This window comes from Pleurodeles waltl, chromosome 2_2 (genome assembly GCF_031143425.1).
Source record: "Pleurodeles waltl isolate 20211129_DDA chromosome 2_2, aPleWal1.hap1.20221129, whole genome shotgun sequence".
Taxonomy (NCBI): Eukaryota; Metazoa; Chordata; class Amphibia; order Caudata; family Salamandridae; genus Pleurodeles; species Pleurodeles waltl.
This window is the reverse complement of record NC_090439.1, coordinates 1,140,934,521-1,140,953,749: the sequence shown is the minus strand read 5'-3', so window position 1 is coordinate 1,140,953,749 and position 19,229 is coordinate 1,140,934,521. Positions and strand designations below refer to the sequence as shown.

General features: G+C 47.7%; 1 protein-coding gene across 9 annotated transcripts in view; it reads right to left on the bottom strand.

Moving 5' to 3' along the window:
- NUGGC (nuclear GTPase, germinal center associated) overlaps positions 1–19,229 on the bottom strand; it is a 1,501,499-nt gene that overhangs the window by 1,186,599 nt on the left and 295,671 nt on the right. The gene's annotated exons all lie outside the window — the stretch shown is intronic.

The following is a 19,229-nucleotide window of genomic DNA, read 5'->3' as shown; positions in this document are numbered from 1 at the left end:
CAGTTTATGTACACTGGACGTGGTTTCAATTGTAGGACGGTGTAGCTCCAGAAAAACTGCCTCCTGCCTGAAAACTGCTTGAAAAGAAGCCACCTCTGGGGATGCTTGCCCCAAAGGGAACTCTACTTCAATTGCTAGGGATATCTAAATTTCGGCATTCTACAGTGTCACATATTTCAACATACCACAGTCACAGAAAGCAGCAAGTTGGTCACCTCATGACAGTCTTCGTCTGTGATGACATGAGGCATCTGGATGTAGTCAAATTCTGATCTGGGGACAATTAAAACCAAGGAAATACAAGCTGGCCTTTTTATAATTAAGGGCGAGATTGAATCTATGGTGAATACAGGTTCGCCAGAGAGAACCACTGAGTTTCTTAAACAGCCCTATCATTCCATGAGGGCTAGAAACTGCATCTCACAGGTACCAGGTGCCAGGAACTCTGAATACAAGAAAGGAGAGCTGGATCAGGGAGGGAAGGGGCATCAGAGCCTAGGCCATGGCCGACACTGGTTCGTCAACTGGCATGATGTCCAACAGCTCCAGCTTAAAGGAAGACTCATCTGGTGGAAGAGAGCATTCAAGAGACCTACCTCTCAAACGAAAGCAAATTTTATGTGAGGAGTAGTCCCATCTTCATCTCTTTTTTTCCATCCTGTCCCTGAAGGACATAGACGAGAGCAACAAGCCACACTTTGATACTGGACGCCAATGCAAATGACATTGAGCCCAATGCTCATTGCATGCATATTACAAACAGTTTTGCATCTCGCTTGGTGATTGTGCTTGTGCCCACAAGGCTGCACTGCTTGCTCGACTTGGAGATGTGCTTCAATGCACAAACAGAACTAGGGCTGGTCTGAAAAAACAGCTGCCCATGACAGAAACAGCAGGGCTTAAAGCACAACGTCTTTGGGGAGACATTACCTAAAGCACTTTAATCAGCTGGAAGAGCCTGTTAAACCATAGACAGCAAGTCTGTATCTATGTCAAAGGGTGTATGTAGGAAGCTGGCTCTGTATATACTATATAAAAATGAGATAGTGTGCACAGAGTCCAGGGGTTCCTCAGAGGCTTAACAGAGGCTAAAGTAGATAATACTGTTCTCCTTTGTGGTAGTGTGGTCAAGCAATTAGGCTTATCAGAGGTAGTGCAAAGCATTTGTTGTACACACAAAGGCAAACATTAGGCACACACTCAATAACTAACTCCAGGCCAATTGTTTTTATATAGCAAAAATGTTTTGTTAGTTTTATTTCTAGAACCACTATATTCAGTTTACAGTTAAGTACATTGTAAATAAGTACCAGACATATGTACCAACACCACTTTGTTTTAATTTGGCAAGTTATACGGTTTTTGAGAAAATAGCAAATATCTGTTTTAAAAGTTGACATAGCAATTTTCAAACACAGGTCTGGGGGGAAGAAAAGTTAGCACAGTTTCAAGGTAAATATAAGACTTACAGTTCCTGTCTCCGGGAGTTAGGATGTCCACAGGTTGGGGTCAAGCTAACCCCAAAAACCCACCAATAACAACACGGGCCAACCTGGTGCAGAGGTCAAAGATGACGCAGGATTTAAAATGGAGTGCTATGGAGATTGGGGACACTCAGAATCAGGCCTGCTTGCAGGTAAGTGCCCGCGTTTTCAGGGGGCAGACCTGGGGAGTTTAGGTGAGCACCAGGGGGGCCACAGGTCAGCACCAAACGCACACAGTCTCTGCGGCACAGAGGCAGCAGGGTGCAAACACAGGGTCGGGCTCCAATGTTTTCCAAAAGGGGGGGCCCAGGGGTCACAAAGATACTGCAGGCTAGGATACTGGACAAGGAGGAAGGCCCCCTGCTGAACGTTGCTGGACCAGTGGTCGGGTTCCCCAAGGCCATGGTGGTGCAGGTTGCGGGTTACCTTTAGGCGTCAGGAATCTTTATCAGTTTCTCTTGCGGTCAGGGGGTCCTCTGGATTTAGGCTGCAGACGTCATGTTGGACAGGAGGGGTCAACACAAGGTGGACACTCTGTCAGAATCATCTAGGGACATCTCTAGTTGGTTGTGCCCCCTGGACATGGGCATCGGGTGCAGAGTGGGCAGGACTCACGGATCTGGGGCAGTTCTGGAGTCCTGTGCTGGGGTTTCTTTCTGGACAGGGACGCGGTCCATGGGAGATCTTAGTCCTCTGTGGTACAGGCAGTCCTCATGAGGCTTTTAAGAGGTTGCTGGTCCTGCAGGATGCGTCGCCTTTTTGTAGCAGGGTTTTAGAAGCTGGAGATAGGCCTGTAGGTCTGGGGCCAAGTCAGTTGGTGTCTTCAGTCTTCTCTGCTGGGGGTCAGCTTAGCAGTTTTTTTCTTCTGGTCTTCTTCGTGAGGTCGCCAGGTATCCGACAAGCTAGGTTAAGGGCAGTCCTTAAATCCTTGATTTAGGGGTGTTACAAGGGTCAGAGGGCAGTAGCCAATGGCTACCTTCCGTGAGGGTGACTACACCCTTCCGGTGTCAACTCCCTTTGGGGAGGGGGACACAGAGCTAACCCTATTGGTCCTGGTCTTCCAAACCAAGATGGAGGATTTTGCAATGAGGGGATCTCCTCAGCTCTGGACACCTTAGGGGTGGCCCCAGCTGAAGTGGTCACTCCTCCTTGTTTTTCCTAACTTTCCCGCCAGACTTGCCGCCAAAAGCGGGGCTTTGTCCAGGGGATGTGCCTCTCCACTGGTTGGAGTGCCCTGGGGCCCTGTAATCCAAAGCCTGAGCCTTTGCGGCTCACCTCCAGGTGTTACAGTTCCTGCAGGGGGGGAGGTGTGAATCACCTACACCATGTGCAGGCTTTTTTTTCTGGCCACAGAGAGCACAAAGGCTTTCACCCCATGTGGTAAGAAACTTGTCTAGAAGTGGCAGGCTGGCACAGACCCGTCAGTCCTGCACTAGAAGTTTGTCTAAAATACAGGGGACATCTCCAAGATGGCCTCTGGGTGCGTGTTAGATCTGACAGCCTTAGGGTGGTCATCCCCTAATCTTTTGCCTGCCTCCCTCTACATTTCTGCCACTGTGGTTGCTGGTTTTAGGACTGCTAACCAGTGGTATAATGCATTTGCTCTCTCCCTTAAACATGGTAACATTGGTTCACCCCATTTGGTATATTTGATTTACTTATAAGTCCCTAGTAAAGTGCACTCCATGTGCCCAGGGCCTGCATCACTGATTGTGCCACCCACATAAGTAGCCCCTTAACCGTGTCTCAGGCCTGACAATGCAAGGCCTGTGTGTGCAGTTTCAATGCAACCTCCACTTGGCATGTAAAAGTACTTGCTGAGCCTTAAACTCCCTTTTCTACATACAAGTCATTCCCAAGGTAGGCAATAGGTAACCCATAGGGCAGGGCGCTATGAAGGTAAAAGGCAGGACATGTACATATGTGTTTTTATATGTCCTGGTAGTGAAAAACTCCTAAATTCGTTTTTCACTACTGTGAGGCCTGCTCCTTTCATAGAAGTGCCCTCATATACTTATTGAGTGGTAGATTCTGATCTGAAAGGGGTAATCAGGTCATATTTAGTGTGGCCAGAATGGTAATGGAAAATCCTGCTTATTGGTGAGGTTGGATTTTATATTACTATTTTAGAAATGCCACTTTTAGAAAGTGAGCATTTCTCTGCTCTTAAAAACGGTCTGTGCCTTACCAACTGTCTCCAATTAACAGCTAGGCTGGGGGACAGGTCCCTTGTGCATTTCACCCAGACAACTACAAGCACAGGACACTTATCTGCATATTGAATGGGTCTTTGTGGTCTGGAACGGTGAAGGGCCTGACACACATTTCAAAGGCCAGTGGCCTGTCTTCACACAATGGACTGCCAAACCCCCTACTGGGACCCTGGCAGACAGGACTGGACTGAAAGGGGAAATTGTGCACTTCAAAACCACTCTTTAAAGTCTCCCCCACTTCAAAGGCATTTTGGGGTATATAAACTGGGGGTCTCTGAGCCCACCAACTCAGACACTTCTGGACCTAACACCTGCACCCTGTCAAGAGGAACTACCTGGCTGCCCAAAGGATTCATCTGGACAGCTTTTCTGAGAAGGACTTCTGCCCCGCTGGCCTCTGCCTTTGCTGAAAAGGACTCTGCCTCCCCCAAAAGCGCTCTCCAAGGGCTTGGATTGAGTTTGCCTCCTGTTATCTGAAGTCTCAGGGCCAAAAAGACTTTACCTCTTCAAAGAAGTTCCTTGTGCGTCAAAAACTGCAGCAACGCCTGCCGTAAACGACACAAAGCTTGCCTTGCAACCGTGGAATCGCCACAAAACCGACTGAATGACATAGCCCAACTTCCCGAGTGGAAATTCAGTGCAGCGCCTTCCTTGGGATGGAAAAATCTGACGCATCGCCAACCGGATCGATGCAGCACTCGTGCCTTCTTCCAGTGCATCAAGGATTTTCCCCACATCGTCCCTGGGCATCAAAATATCCCTGCATCGCAGTGAGGAATTTTTACCTTGTTAGTACATTCACTAATGTATATAATTATGTCATTCCTAAGGTGACATTGCAAATTCCATCTTATATAAGATACAATATATAAGGACAACCAATTAGTTAGAAGAGAGACTTCACAAGGTCACAGACGCATATCATAGATCCAGATGAGCACGGTACCAGATTCCTTCTCAACCAAAGAAGCCTCGCGCAAAACTCCAAGACTCTGGGAAGAATTCTGTTCTGCATTCACAAACTGGTGGCAGGATTGTGTTCTCTCGTAGACACAACCTCCTAGCTCTTGGGCCTTGTGCTCAAAATAGCTGACAAGCTATTCCAAACAGCAGAAACCCCTGTTTTCCAGGTGTGCACACCATCTCCGAAACTCAGGTCTAATATTAATTCATCTGCTAGAATTATCATCATGCTTCGAGATACCACAGTGAGAGTTTAAGAGCTATATGTTGGGGTGTTACGATATTTCCCATTTTCACTGTTACTGACAAACTTAGATGCTTTGTATTATCTTCTGTGACGTGACCAATAATATGTGCTCTAGATCCAGGCACTTTAAAATAAATATGTTGAAATACATAATCGGTTTCTTCTGCTCTTGAGAGTGTAAATCATTTTTAGAACATTGGAACGCTGGGAGCTCCATGGAAAGCGGCGGAGTGCTCTGGGTTCTAATGGCCGGTAGAACTCCAGAGTTAAAAGCTCAGAGCTCAAACAGTTCTAATTTTGTCGTTCACAGCTGTTGCTGTAAACAAAGGCCTCACAGAGCCCAGGGGATTTTTATCCCCTCAGGCTCTGAGGCCTTTGTTTTATTTATTACAACTTCTGCCCTCTAGTGGCAGAATGTTCTAATAGCCATATAGCCCTCTGTAGCTAGGCTATACCTACATTAAAGTCATGCGACCTTTTTAAAGTCCCGAAAGTTCTGCTTTACCCCCCGACCTCTCTATCTCTTCTAAGGGGTCCTGACCCCTCATGTCCATATTTCAGTGTTTTTTCCTCCTTTGGCACGATGCAAGAAAGAAAATGGTGGCCGCTCCTTTCCTCTCAGGTTGTGGTCAGCCAATCTGGGCCTTGCGTTTCCCGCCGGATCCTCCTTGAGTGGATCTGCAAAGGGTTAGGGTCCCTAGATATCTATACTGCATTTCGTTTTAATATCTCCAACATTTCTGAATAGACTTACAGTAAATCACAAAAAGTGCTCTTTCTGGACCAAGAGCTAGCTTTCGGCCAAATTTAGTGTAATTCTGTTTCAGCAGTCAGTTCAGCAGTTTGTGCTGTAGCCGTCTTTAAAATCCCTATGGGAACTTGCATGGGGAAAACGTGTTTTGGGACAGTGTGAGAGTTATGTAGCTCAAAATCTAGAAGATTGGATGCTTTTAATTTTCCTCAGACACTTTATTCTGCAGCCATTGTGAAAAGTAGGATTCTATCACTGGTTTGATTATAAATTTGTACTGTTACACCACTGTTTTGCTGTTTTTAATCCTCATAAGTTTTAAAGGTTACACATAAGCGTGACACTTTACAAAAGTGGTTCTCTTATTTTAACTATCAGCCATCTTGGTTGGGGGCAGCTGGGCATTTCGGTCAACAGACGGGTTTTATGTGCTGGCCCGACTACTTAAAGTGGACAGGTCTGAGCCCCTAAAGCGGATGCCCCGATGGCATCACAAAGACAAACCTCAACAATTTCCAGCAACTAACCAAGAAACAGGTTAAGGCATTCTACTTTACACTACCCTAGAACTCAAATGTCTTTGGAACAAGGAATTTATTCCATCTCAATATTTGTGTTGCTTTGTAACTCCTTCCCCACACATCTAAACCATTACCTCTTTATCACTTGCACCCACAATAAAAAATCAGTGACTATCAAAAACCTGTTCAATGCTTACACTTTAAATACGTTAATTAATGCATGTTCTCGTATAGACATCGAACAGGGATTTACACACTATCAGCGAAATCTAAACCCTGTATTTTATTTTAAACTTAAACGTAGCGATTTCCACACCAAAATCCAGGGCCAGTGGAATTCTATGGCAGGAGAAAAAAAAAAATTATGCATCAGGGTTGACTAAATTATTCAGAAAGAACAAGCAAATTATGTAGCATAATCAACACATTTTTTGATAGTGTTACTTCCTCATTTGTTAATTTTTACACATGGTAATGCTGTCTGGGTAAAGTGTTCACCACTTTAACAATTAAGTACAGAAATAAGCAACTGAAAGATGACCAGTTAACCTTTGTGAAAGGCCTTCTACTAGGCATAAAAATATAGTCACGCTTTTACTAAGTTTTGATTCGTGCATGCTGAAAACTTTTTTTTGTTCAAATCTCCCGATTCGGCAGCCGATGAAAAAAATTATGCAGCAAACGCTGCAAGTCTACAATTATGCGAAAAGAGCTGCAGAACTGTGTAATTTCAATGGCCCTGCCAAAACCCAATCATAGATGGACTGGTTCCACCAGGTTTTAAAATCCTTTGGGTTGACTGAGATAATAAATGTGCAGGAGGAGTAGCAGAAATGTATGGATAATATTTTCATTTTAGGTATTATCCGAACTAAAAAGAACAGATCTTTCAGGCCGTAATTTGCTAACGATCCCCAGGTAAACCTTGCTTTCTATATTTCATTACTTTTTTGACAAGCTACGATTACTCTCTACACAGAAAAAAATTGATAGCATTGGGAAATTTTCATTTTTGGTTTGAGACTCCAGGAGTTCTGCATCAAAGATGACAGGTTCTAGGAACTTTTGGTTTGAAATCTTCGTCAAAGATTGTTACCCATAAAGCGTGTCATCTGTTAGTCTGTATTTTTTAAAACTGGGAGAAGACTGAATTCAAAGAACCACTTTCAACTCACTGGACAGATCCTTTATTAGTTCATGTTCCTGCTCATTAAAATGAGTAAAATATTGACTCCGAGGTCGTGTATGGAATACTTTCTATCCTTTAAATACTGGACACGCAATCCATATGAACTTAGAAAGTTAATCTTCTGATTCACGTACCTTATTATTATTATTTTTTTTAACGTATTTTATTGTTTTTCAGTACAACACAAACAATACAATCTCCCCCAAGTGGAGGTCTCACAATACGGCAATAATGTGTCCTGTCAGGTTCTTGTATTGACTGGTATTCCTCGGTCTAAAAACTAGCACTGCATGACGTTCAGCTCAAGTTACCATTTGAGAATAACTGTCACCTGGGTGTCTGCTGGAGGCTCTCTGGGTTAAGACCCGTACCAAACATATAAAATTGCCTTCTCAGCTTAGAATCATGAACCTCCCCTTGAAGGGATCTAACTTCGCCCCCCCTCATCCCCTCCACTCGCATGCCTAGCTAATTAACTTGTTAGCAGTTTTCAGGCATTTGATGGTGTTTCGCATGATAATAATCTGTGCCTGTTCGCAATCTGCAGAATTCTGTTCATCCGGAGAATAGCTGTGTTGTCCTGAGACTGTTGTGCCAGTCGCCTTCAGGTCCCCTTTTGGAGTAATTTCCCAGGGTGTCTAGGGGGCTCCATGTCTACTAATGTTCCCGCCTCCCGGTGTTCCCAGTCACAGACTAGGGTGCTCCACGCAAGTGCCTTCTCTATTGTCCCCTGCGTATCTCCTGGTGTCTTATAGTTTTTTCAACTTTGGCCCACTTCTGAACTTCTCTCCCCCATTTGTCTGCTCGGGGTCCCACCGCCACCTTCCTCATCATTGCAATTTCATGTTTAGCCAACACCAGGGCCAGGTCCTGGAATTGGTTAGTCATTTTATGTTTGGCTTTGCGGCGATAGATCTCCAGCAGACAATGTCTAGGCTCATTAGGTATCTCCCTCTCAATTGTGTCTGAGCTGTTGCGTGACCCATCTCCAGTACTCACGTATTGCTGGGCAGTGCCAAAACATGTGGATAAATTCGGCCCCGTCCAGCCCACATCTGGGACATCTAGCCTCTCTCATCCTGAAGTGTCTCTTGAGTCTGCCCGTAGTCTAATATGCTCTATATAAAATATATATGTTAATCAGTTTGTATCGGGCATTCCGAGAAACCCGCGGAGTCCAAGTTAAGATTTCCTCCCAGTCGTTGTCTGGTATGGGAGATACCAGATCGACTTCCCATTTTTGTTTAAGAGCTGTTAACAGCTGGCAGATCGTGGACCTAATCTTTCTATATAGACAAGTCATGGCCCTGTGTGTCCCAGTGGCACTCACCAAGTATTGTGTCACCGCTAAGGTAGGCCGTTCTGTTCTGCCCACCCACCAGTGTCTAAACACCGATTCCATGATCGCCCTATACAGTAAAAAGTGTCCCGCAGGGATCTGGTACTTAACACGAAATTCCTCGAAGGGTAGCAGGGCATCAGCTTCATAGAGGGCTCCCAAGGTGGTAGCTCCTGCCAATTCCCATCTCAATAGTCTCCCCCACTCTACCCTATGCAGTAGCGACAGCAGACAATGCAGTGATATCTCTGGAGTGGAAGGCCTAGACAGTCGTATTTTGCAGAGGTGGCGCTGCCAGCATTTATGAATTACTTTGAGTTCAGAGGAGTTGGCAACTGATGGGGGGGCCAAGAAGAAGCACGACCTTGGTTAGCGAGTGCAGGTCAGGTGTGAAGGGGGCAGTCTTCTGATCCGGCACCATATGGCTTGCTATCCATCTGGTCAGCCATTGTAGTTGGCCTGCCAAATAATATGCTTCGAAGTCAGGAGCAGCCAATCCGCCCTCTGCGAACGGGCGCTGTAACGTCGTGAGCACCAGTCGTCGCCTGCCAGTCCCCCACACAAATCCCGTGACCATGGAGTTCAACTCCTTACAGAAGGTGTTTGGAATCTATATTGGGAGGGTTGTAAAAAGATACAACAGGCGGGGTAGTACAATCATCTTCAGGAGCGCCACTCTCCCCGTGACCAATGGTGGCAAGGTAGCTCAAAATGTCCTAGACCCACGAATCCCTTTCAGGGCCCGTTGCATATTACCCTCACACAGGTCATGATCGTTATGATAGAACTGAACTCCCAGATATGACAAACATCTGGGCTCCCATTTCAAATCCCCAAGGTCCAGGGAAGCGGCTCTACCCTCCCTTGTCGAGAATAGGCTGGATTTTTGCCAATTCACTTCCAACCCAGATAGGTCCCCAAATCTCTCTAATAAAGCACAGGCTTTTTGGAGCTCACTTCCTGCATCTTTCAAAAAAGGTCATCCGCTTATAACGAGATATGGTGAGTCTGACCGGCCGTGGTGATGCCCTTGTAGATTAGCCCCGTTCTGGCCATACTAGCCAATGGTTCTATTGCCAGCGCGAAGAGCCAGGGGGAATGAGGGCAGCCCTGACTGGTCCCTCTCTCCACCCGGTAACTGTCTGAGATAGTATTGCCTGTGCGGACTCTGGCTACTGGGTCAGTATACAACAACCTAGCCCTGGCTATAAATCTGCCCCCAACCCAAATCTACAAAGTACCTCGTAGAGATAGTGCCATTCCAGGCCTTTTCAAAGTCAACTGCAAATATAATCGCCCCTTGGTTCTCATATCCATTCCCTTGGAGCAGACAAAAAACCCGTTGGGTGTTCATCGCTGTTTGACACCCTGGAATGAATCCAGCCTGGTCTATATGTATCAGATGTGGTATATGTTGCATAAGGCGCATCGCTAAAATTTTGCTTAATATCTCATAATCAACTGATAGCATTGAGAGGGGGCGATATGAAGCTACCCCTGTGTGAGGTTTCTCGGTTTTAGCAGTGGAATAATCAGGGCCTCGCAGGCAGACGCAGATAGGGTCTGACAGATCCTAGCTCCTTCGTAGACTGTCATCAGTCGTGGCCCCAATTTCGAGAGATATGTCGAGTAAAATTCTACTGGAAGGCCATCTGGGCCAGGTGCTTCATTTCGTGCCATGCTGGATATGGCTGCCCTCACTTCTGTTAAAGTGATCTCTGCTCCCAGCTCCAACGCTTCCTGTTCTGACACTGTCGGTAGTGGCAAGTGTTCTAAGACGGCCCGAATCTCACCTTCTGTTGAATGTACCTTACTCGAATATAAGTCTGCATAGTAATTGTGAAATTCGCAATGGATTGCAGTCTGGGAATACATGTGTTGCCCCTTGGACCACGTGAGCTCCACTATATTGGATCCCTCTCTTCGCTGGGTTTGCCAACCATGCCAGCAGGGAGCCTGCGTGGTCTGCTTCTAAGTGTGTTTGTGCTAAATAGGATTTATAGTCATAACAGAGCAATCTGTCTACTGCGACTGCTGTTGCCTCTTGCGCTGTTAGGAGTGATGTCTGTGTCTCTGGGGCGTTAGGGCGTTTGTTCAATCTTTCGCTGTTTCTGCTCAGCCAGTTCTATGCCTGGAATCAGCGCCTGACGCTCCCCGACCGCAGCCGAGAGGCAGTTCCCCCTAATGACTACTTTGAACGCGTCCCATTCTAGCAGGTTGGACATTGTCGAGCCTTCATTAGTGTCAAAGTATGCATCTATTGCCGTACCAATAGTATGCTTAAAGGCCTTGTCCTCTCGTAGTAATGGTTGGAGCCGCCACGTAGGGATCAGCGTCTGTATTTGGGCCCATCCAACTCGAAGGAGCAATAGATTATGGTCTGAGATCGTCTGTGTCATAACGTGTATTAACTCATGTATTTCTGGTGTGCAAAGGAAGGTATCCAATCTTACATGCAAATCATGCATAGGGGAGTCAAAGGAGTAGTCTCTATCGTTTGCATGGTGGACATGCCAGGCATCAACTAGCTCCCAGTTCTGTTTCCAGGTTCGGTAAGTTTGGGCCGTCCTGGAGATCAGGGAAGAAGGTGGTGGGGGATGTGACCTATCCAAGGTCGTGTCTGCTATGCAATTGAAGCCTCTCCCGAATAGGATTGGGCCTGTGAAGTGCACTGCCAGTCGTTCTGTCAAGATCCCCCCCCCCCCCCCAATCCGTGTTGGGGCCATAGACACTGCCTAATACTATCTCCTTCCTGTCTAGCATTCCGATAATCACCGTGTAGCGGCCCAGGGGGTCCATGAGGGTTGCCGTGTGCTGATAGGGTACCCCGGATTTGATCCATATCAAGGTCCCTCTGGCGAAAGCTGAATAAGTGGTATAATATACATCCCCCCTCCACCGCTTCTGAAGAGCACGTCCCTCAGAGGCATCTAGGTGCGTCTATTGAAGCATCGCTATTTGGATACCCCGCCAGGTAAGGAAGGAAAACCCCTTATGGACATGGACCTCAGCCCCCGTACATTCCACGTAAGGAATTTTAGATTCAGTGTAGTATCCATTAAAGGAGTACTATACAGTCTGGCTATTGGGGCCAGGCTTCCCAACCGTCCTAATTGTGCCCTACTTACTTCTCCATAATGCTATGTCTTTTCTAGGTAGCACGATGTGGAATGATCTGTAATCAAAAAATACATTCCCCAACTCCCTTTCCCCGGGGCAAGGGACATAATGTCCTCGCCCAAACTATGAAACAACATAACTTTAAGAGTGTTCATAAACACCACCATGCAGGTCTTGGTGTAAGTGGGGGTGGCAATATGGCAGCTCTGCAACTGGGCATCCCTGTCCCCCCCCCTTCGATTCTGTGGATAATTCGTGCAAGGAGCTTAAAGTATATAAAACTGGGATGAATGTCAATAGTGGGAAGGAAGATTACGTCTCCCCTCCGCTCGCCCATCCAGAGCCTAATCGTGGATTGGCAGGTGTCAAGTTCATGTGGGTTCCATCGGGATAGTCCGGTCTTGCTTCAGATAAGGTCATCAGCTGTGCCCGGGGTGACTACAGGTAGGACCGCGCTCGACTGGGTTGAGGTCACCATCTCGCTGTCAGAATCAGACTGTTAAGCTCCCTCCCGTTGGTTCGAAGGAAATGTATCATCGGATATGTCACCCATCAATGCCACGGCCACTAACACTCACTGTCTTTCTTCCTGGGCCTCCTCTGGTGTAGGTGGGTCGATCCGGGGGGGGGGATGTCCCCTCCCCGACCAGTGCCAGCGTTGTCTTTTATGGCGTTGTGAATTAGTGTTTGGGCCCGAATCCTGCCCCGATTCAAGCTAGGGCCATGCTTCCTCCGGCGCAGTAAAAAAACTTGACTCCCGTCTGGGTAACCACCCTAAGTCTAGCCGGGAACAACATAGAGTACGGGATCTTTAGTTCTCTAAGCTTACGTTTCACAGAGGCATAAGCTGCCCTTTGCCGCTAAACTTCTCAAGAAAAGTCTGGAAATACAGATATTTTACTGTTGGCCATCTTCAACTCATCTTGCAGCCGTGCCTTGCGCAATATTTGGTCTCTGTCTTTGAAATGGATAAGTTGCACTATCACCGGTCTCGAAGGCATTCCTGGGGGGTGGTGCTTTAGCAGGCACTATAAGTGCTTTCTAGTGCGAAAAAGAGCAAAGGTCCCAGTGGGGTTACTGTCGTTTGAAGCCTGTCTTCCAAATACCCCATCATGTCAGAACCTACGTTTTTTTCTGAAAGGCCTACGATTCTGATACTATTTCGCCTCGCCCTGTTTTCAGCATCTTCTGCTCTATTTTCTAGTATTTTGAGGAGTTTCCATGGTGCTCAGGCGGTTATCAGTTAGTGTCAAGGCAGCGATCACCTCTGCCAGATTACGCTCTGTCATAGTGACTCTCTCCGTCAGTCGCTTGTGATTGTCCCACAGGAGATTCAGGTCTATGCTCAACTTATCTATTATAACTTCTAGGGCCGCTTGGGAGGCCGTGATGGCTTGGAGGACATCTTGGAGCGTCGGTGTGGTATGCATCTGCCGCCAGAAACGCCGCTGGGTCCACAGTATCTTTGAGTGGTCTGGGCTGTAATGGACCCCCCATGTCACAGTCTCTTTCCCCATTTGGTCTTTTCCCCTCTGGGTGTGACCTTCTTGCCTGGTTCGTGTTCCAGAGCAGGCTGAGATAAGCCGCCCTATCCCACGTTGAGCTGCCTTTGTCGTTGCAGCTCTGGCGTCCTCTTGGGTTCCTTATGTAAGCTTTCTCCTGTTGGAGTAGTATCTCCTCACCTATGGTGGCATGGGGGTTTAGACCTCCCTATGGGGCCGCAGTGGTGAGTTAATGCCTTCCATTCTACATACAGTGTATCCTTGCCCTCCAGAAGTGAGGGATTGCTGCCAGGTGCACTGCATAGCGGCATAGCAGAAACAAAATGTGGAGCTTAACTTACGTCTTCGCACCCTTCGCTTATGTGTTTATGCTCTCTCTGCTTTTAAAATGGTCACTGCAGGCTAGTGACTAATTTTACCAATTCTGATTGGCACACTGGAACACCCTTATAATTCCCTAGTATATGGTACCTAGGTACCCAGGGTAGTGGGGTTCCAGGAGATCCCTATGGGCTGCAGCATTTCTTTTGCCACCCATAGGGAGCGCAGACAATTCTTACACAGGACTGCCACTGCAGCCTGAGTGAAATAACGTACATGTTATTTCACAGCCATTTTACACTGCACTTAAGTAACTTATAAGTCACCTATATTTCTAACCTTCACTTAATGAAGGTTAGGTACAAAGTTACTTAGTGTGAGAGCACCCTGGCACTAGCCAAGGTGCCCCCACATTGTTTAGGGCAATTTCCCCGGACTTTGTGAGTGCGGGGACACCATTACACACATGCACTACATATAGGTCAATACCTATATGTAGCGTCACAATGGTAACTCCGAACATATCCATGTAACATGTCTAGGATCATGGAATTGTCACCCCAATACCATTCTGGTATTGGGGTGACAATTCCATGCATCCCCGGGGCTCCAGCATAGAGCCCGGGTACCGCCAAACTAACTTCCCGGGGTTTTCTCTGCAGCTACAGCTGCTGCCAACCCTCAGACAGGTTTCTGCCCCCCTGGGGCCTGGGTAGCCCAGTCCCAGGAAGGCAGAACAAAGGATTTCCTCAGAGAGGGTGTTACACCCTCTCCCTTTGGAAATCGGTGTCAAGGGCCTGAGAGGAGTAGCCTCTCCTGGCCTCTGGAAATGCTTTGAAGGGCACAGATGGTGCCCTCCATGCATAAGCCAGTCTACACCGGTTCAGGTATCCCCTCAGCCCTGCCCTTGCGCGAAACTGGACTAAGGAAAGGGGAGTGACCACTCCCCTGACCAGCAACTCCCAGGGGAGGTGCCCAGAGCTTCTCCAGTGTGTCCCAGACCTCTGCCATCTTGGATGCAGAGGTGTGAGGGCACAATGGACAGCTCTAAGTGGCCAGTGCCAGCAGGTGACGTCAGAGACCCCTCCTGATAGGTGCTTATCTTTCTCTGTAGCTAATCCTCCTCTGAGGGCTATTTAGGGTCTCTACTGTGGGTATCTCACCAGATAACGAATGCAAGAGCTCACCAGAGTTCCTCTGCACTTCCCTCTTCGACTTGTGCCATGGATCGACTGCTGACTGCTCCAGGACGCCTGCAAAACCGCAACAAAGTAGCAAGACGACAACCAGAAACATTGTAGCGCCTCATCCTGCCGGCTTTCTCAACTGTTTTCTTGGTGGTGCATGCTCTGAGGGCTGTCTGCCTTCACCCTGCACTGGAAGCCAAGAAGAAATCTCCTGTGGGTCAACGGAATCTTCCCCCTGCTAACGCAGGCACCAAACTTCTGCCTCACCGGTCCTTTGGGTCCCCTCTCATCCTGACGAGTGTGGTCCCTGGAACACAGGCGCTGGATCAAAGTGTCCCCGACAGTCCAGTGGCCCCAAGGTCAAAATTTGGTGGAGTTAACTCCTTGCCTCCCCACGCCAGATAGTAATCCTGTGTACTGTGTGAACTGCAGCTGATAGGGCTTCTGTGCACGTTTGCAAGACTTCCTTCGTGCACAGCCAGCCCAGGTCCCCAGCACTCCATCCTGCATTGCCCAACTTGCTGAGTTGGACTCCGACTTCGTGGGACCCTCTTTTGTTGTGCTGAGTCGACTGGTGCGCTCAGATCTTCTGAACGCCTGTTCAGGTGCTTCTGCGGCCTGCTTCTGATTGGGCTCTCTGTGTTGCTGAGCACCCCCTCTGTCTCCTCCTCCAAGGGGCGACCGCCAGGTCCTTCCTGGGCCCTAGCAGCACCCAAAATCCTCAACTGCGACTCTTGCAACTAGCAAGGCTTGTTAGTGGTCTTACTGCGTGGAAACAACTCTGCATTCTCCAACACACCAGGGGACATCTTCTGACCAAAGGAGAAGTTCCTGGCACCTTCCATTGTTGCAGAATCTTCGGCTTCTTCCACCCAGAGGCAGCCCTTTTGCACCTTCATCCAGGGTTGAGTGGGCTCCTGTCCCCCCTCCCCCCGGACACTTGTGTGACTCTTGGACTTGGTCCTCAGGTCCAGGAATCCGTCTTCAGTGCTTTGCAGTCAGTTGTTGTCTTTGCAGAGTCCCCTATCTCGACTTTACTGTCTTTCTGGGGTAGTAGGGTAACTTTACTCCTACTTTTCAGGGTCTTGGGGTGGGCTATCTTGGACACCCTTAGTGTTTTCTTACACGCCCAGCAACCCTCTACACACTACACTAGGCCTGGGGTCCATTTGTGGTTCGCATTCCACTTTTGGAGTATATGGTTTGTGTTGCTCCCAAGCCTATTGTCTCCTATTGCATTCTATTGTGTTCTAAAGTGTTTGCACTACTTTTCTAACTGTTTACTTACCTGATTTTGGTTTGTGTGCATATTTTATGTATATTACTTACCTCATAAGGGAGTATATCCTCTGAGATACTTTTGGCATATTGTCACTAAAATAAAGTAACTTTATTTTTAGTAACTCTGAGTATTGTGTTTTCTTGTGATATAGTGCTAAGTGGTATAGTAGGAGCTTTGCAGGTCTCCTAGTTGAGCCTAAGCTGCTCTGCTATAGCTACCTCTATCAGCCTAAGCTGCTAGAACACTACTTATCTACTAATAAGGGATAACTGGACCTGACACATGGTTTAAGTACCGCAAGGTACCCACTATAAGCCAGGCCAGCCTCCTACAGTCTCTACGTGAAAAAGTGTAACAAACAGTAAGTAACTTGATCGTCTGACAGAAACGTCCAGCCGCAGTAGCTGGACTCAAGCCAGGAAGGCCTACAGAACTGAGCAACCAAATTGGCCTTCGTGGTAGACCCAGCTATCCAGACAATAGTGGTTTAACATATGGAGGGACACCTAGGTTGCTGCCTGGCAGATGTCTAGGGACTCCACATGGTAGCGTAGTGGTAGAAGCTTTGGCACTAGTGAAATGTGCTACCGGTTCTTCTGAAGGCTGATTATTTGTCAGTTTGTAGCACATCTTACTGCAGAGAACGATCCAATGTGAGGTGGTATGCTTCAGCACGGTCTTGCCTTTTTTCACTCCAGAGAATCCCACGAAGAGCTGATCGTCCACCTGCCCTTTAGAGGAGTCAGGCGGAGCACAGAAGGCCAGCAGAGTGTTGATTTTGCAGACGTGGGATGGCATCACAACTTTTGGGAGTGAGGATGCCCTAGTACCCAGCACCAGCTTGTCGTGGAAAAAGGTGGTGTATGGTGGGTTAACACAAAGAACTTCAAACTCACACACACGCCATGCTGAGGTAATGGCAACGAGGAACACAGTTTTGAGGGAGAGAAGCTGCAAAGCACAAGTGTGGAGCAGCTTGAATGAAGCACACATCAGATAAGTAAGGACAAGGAAGATGCACCACGAATGGAGCCTTTCTAAAACATTAGAACAGGTGATTTAAATAAAGAGGCCAGATTAGGCAACTGTAAGAAGGTCGTGAGGGCTCGACAATAACCTCTGAAGGTGCCCAGGGCAAGGCCTTGCAGGGCGAGAGAGAAAAATAATAAAACATCGGACAATTTGGTCTTTAGTTGAGTCAATCGGTGAGCCCCACACCAAACCACAAATTTCTCCCAACAACAGGTGTATAAGTTTTTTGTCGATGGACACCTACCTGACAATATGACATCAAGCATCTCTGGAGGAAGGTGAAAGGTGTTCAGCTGTCACCGCTTAATGTCCATGTACGCAGGTAGAGGTTGCGAACATCAGTTTGGAGAAACCAATAGGTTCTGGTGTGACAGCAGATCCTCCAGCAGGGGCAGCCCGATTGGAGGGCAGATACTTAAGTCCAGGAGTGGTGGATACCATACTCTCTGTGTCCAGTTTGGAGCCCCTAGGAAGACTTGGGCCGGGTCGGTCTTAACTTTCTTGAGAACTTGGGGAAAGAGTAGTATCAGCGAAAAAGCATACATGAGTTCAGAGTTCCACTCTAAATGGAACCTGTCTCGGAGCAAAAGATATCTTGGAACTGAGCAGAAGGACAGACATTGCATGTTCTCAGCAGTGGCGAACAGCTCGAGCAGATGATCTCTCCATCTGCCGATATAGCTGCCATTCATGATCCTCCAGGTGCTGTCGGCTGGGCTCATTCACCATGGCACTCAACAATCCTGCCAGGTAGTTAATCATCAGGAAAATTCCTTGGTGGTCCAATCATGTCCAGACCTGCAAGCCCTTCTTGTACAGGTTCCAAGACCCTACCCTATTTGTTGTAGTGCCACATGGTGGTGGTGTCTGTGGGCACTTCTACCAGCCTCCCTTTGATGGATGGCAGGAAGGTTTTCAGAGCCAAGCTAATGGCCCTCAGCTCCAGGAGGCTGACAAAGAAGGCTGGTCTCTGCCAGAGAGCAGCAGCCTCCGATATCCACCTCTCCTAGCTAGCCAATCTAATGCAGAAGCAATGCATCAATCACCACTGTCCGCTCTTGGCAGAGAAGGGTCTGCCTCTGACCCAATCGCGGTCACTTTTGACATCTGGTCTTAGTTTTAAAGGTCCCCTTGATGTTAGGTCGCACTGGGACTTGGGAATCTTTTGCGGAGCCCATGTATGCCTCCTGGTATGCTCAAGCAGCATCAGAAAGATAGGGATCATAGCCTATATGTCCGGACTTTCTTTTCCATGGAAAAGGCACAAAACAAACGTAACCAGGTATAGAATGGCTCCAATGAAGGGGAGTGTCTGGGAAGGAGCCACATGTGACTTTGGGGTTCACTATAAGTGTGCCAAAGACAACAGGATGTTTGTCGTCATCTAGAGGTGGTTGTTGGCTCCCTAGAGTGAGCACACCTTCAACAGTCCGTCATTGAGGTACGGGAAGACATGCACCCCCTGACCTCTGAAGGTATGTTGCCACCACTGCAATCACTTTTGTGAACAACCAAGGGGCACTGATGAGTCCAAAGGGAGGCACAGCCAACTGGAAATGTTCCTCTCCCGAACAGCAGGTAGCGCCAATTGGCCGGCAAGATGGAAATCTGGAAATAGGTATTCTGTGGGTCTAATGCCACCATCTAGTCTCCACGGTCTAGAGTGGACAAGATCTGGGACAGGGTGAGCATCTTTAATTTCTCCTTTCATAAGAAGAGATGAAGGAACACCTCCAAAATGGTCCCAAGACCACCTTCTTCTTGAGCACCAGAAAGTACCAAAAATAACCATGCCCTACTTCTGGTGCTGGCACCCTCTTTATAACCCATTTGGACAAAAGGGACTTCCTGACGCAAAACGGAGATGGTCCTCCAAAAGTCATTGGGTGAATGGCAAAACATAGGGCAGATTAAATGAAGGGGAATGCGTAACCCTTGTGGACACTTTGAAGGACCCACCTGTCCGATGTGATTGCTTGCTAACCCAGATAGAACTGGTGGATTCTGCCTTCCATTGGGAGGCTGTGACCCTGCGAGTGTACACTAAAGGTTTTGCAGGTGGGGGTAGGGGGATGAAG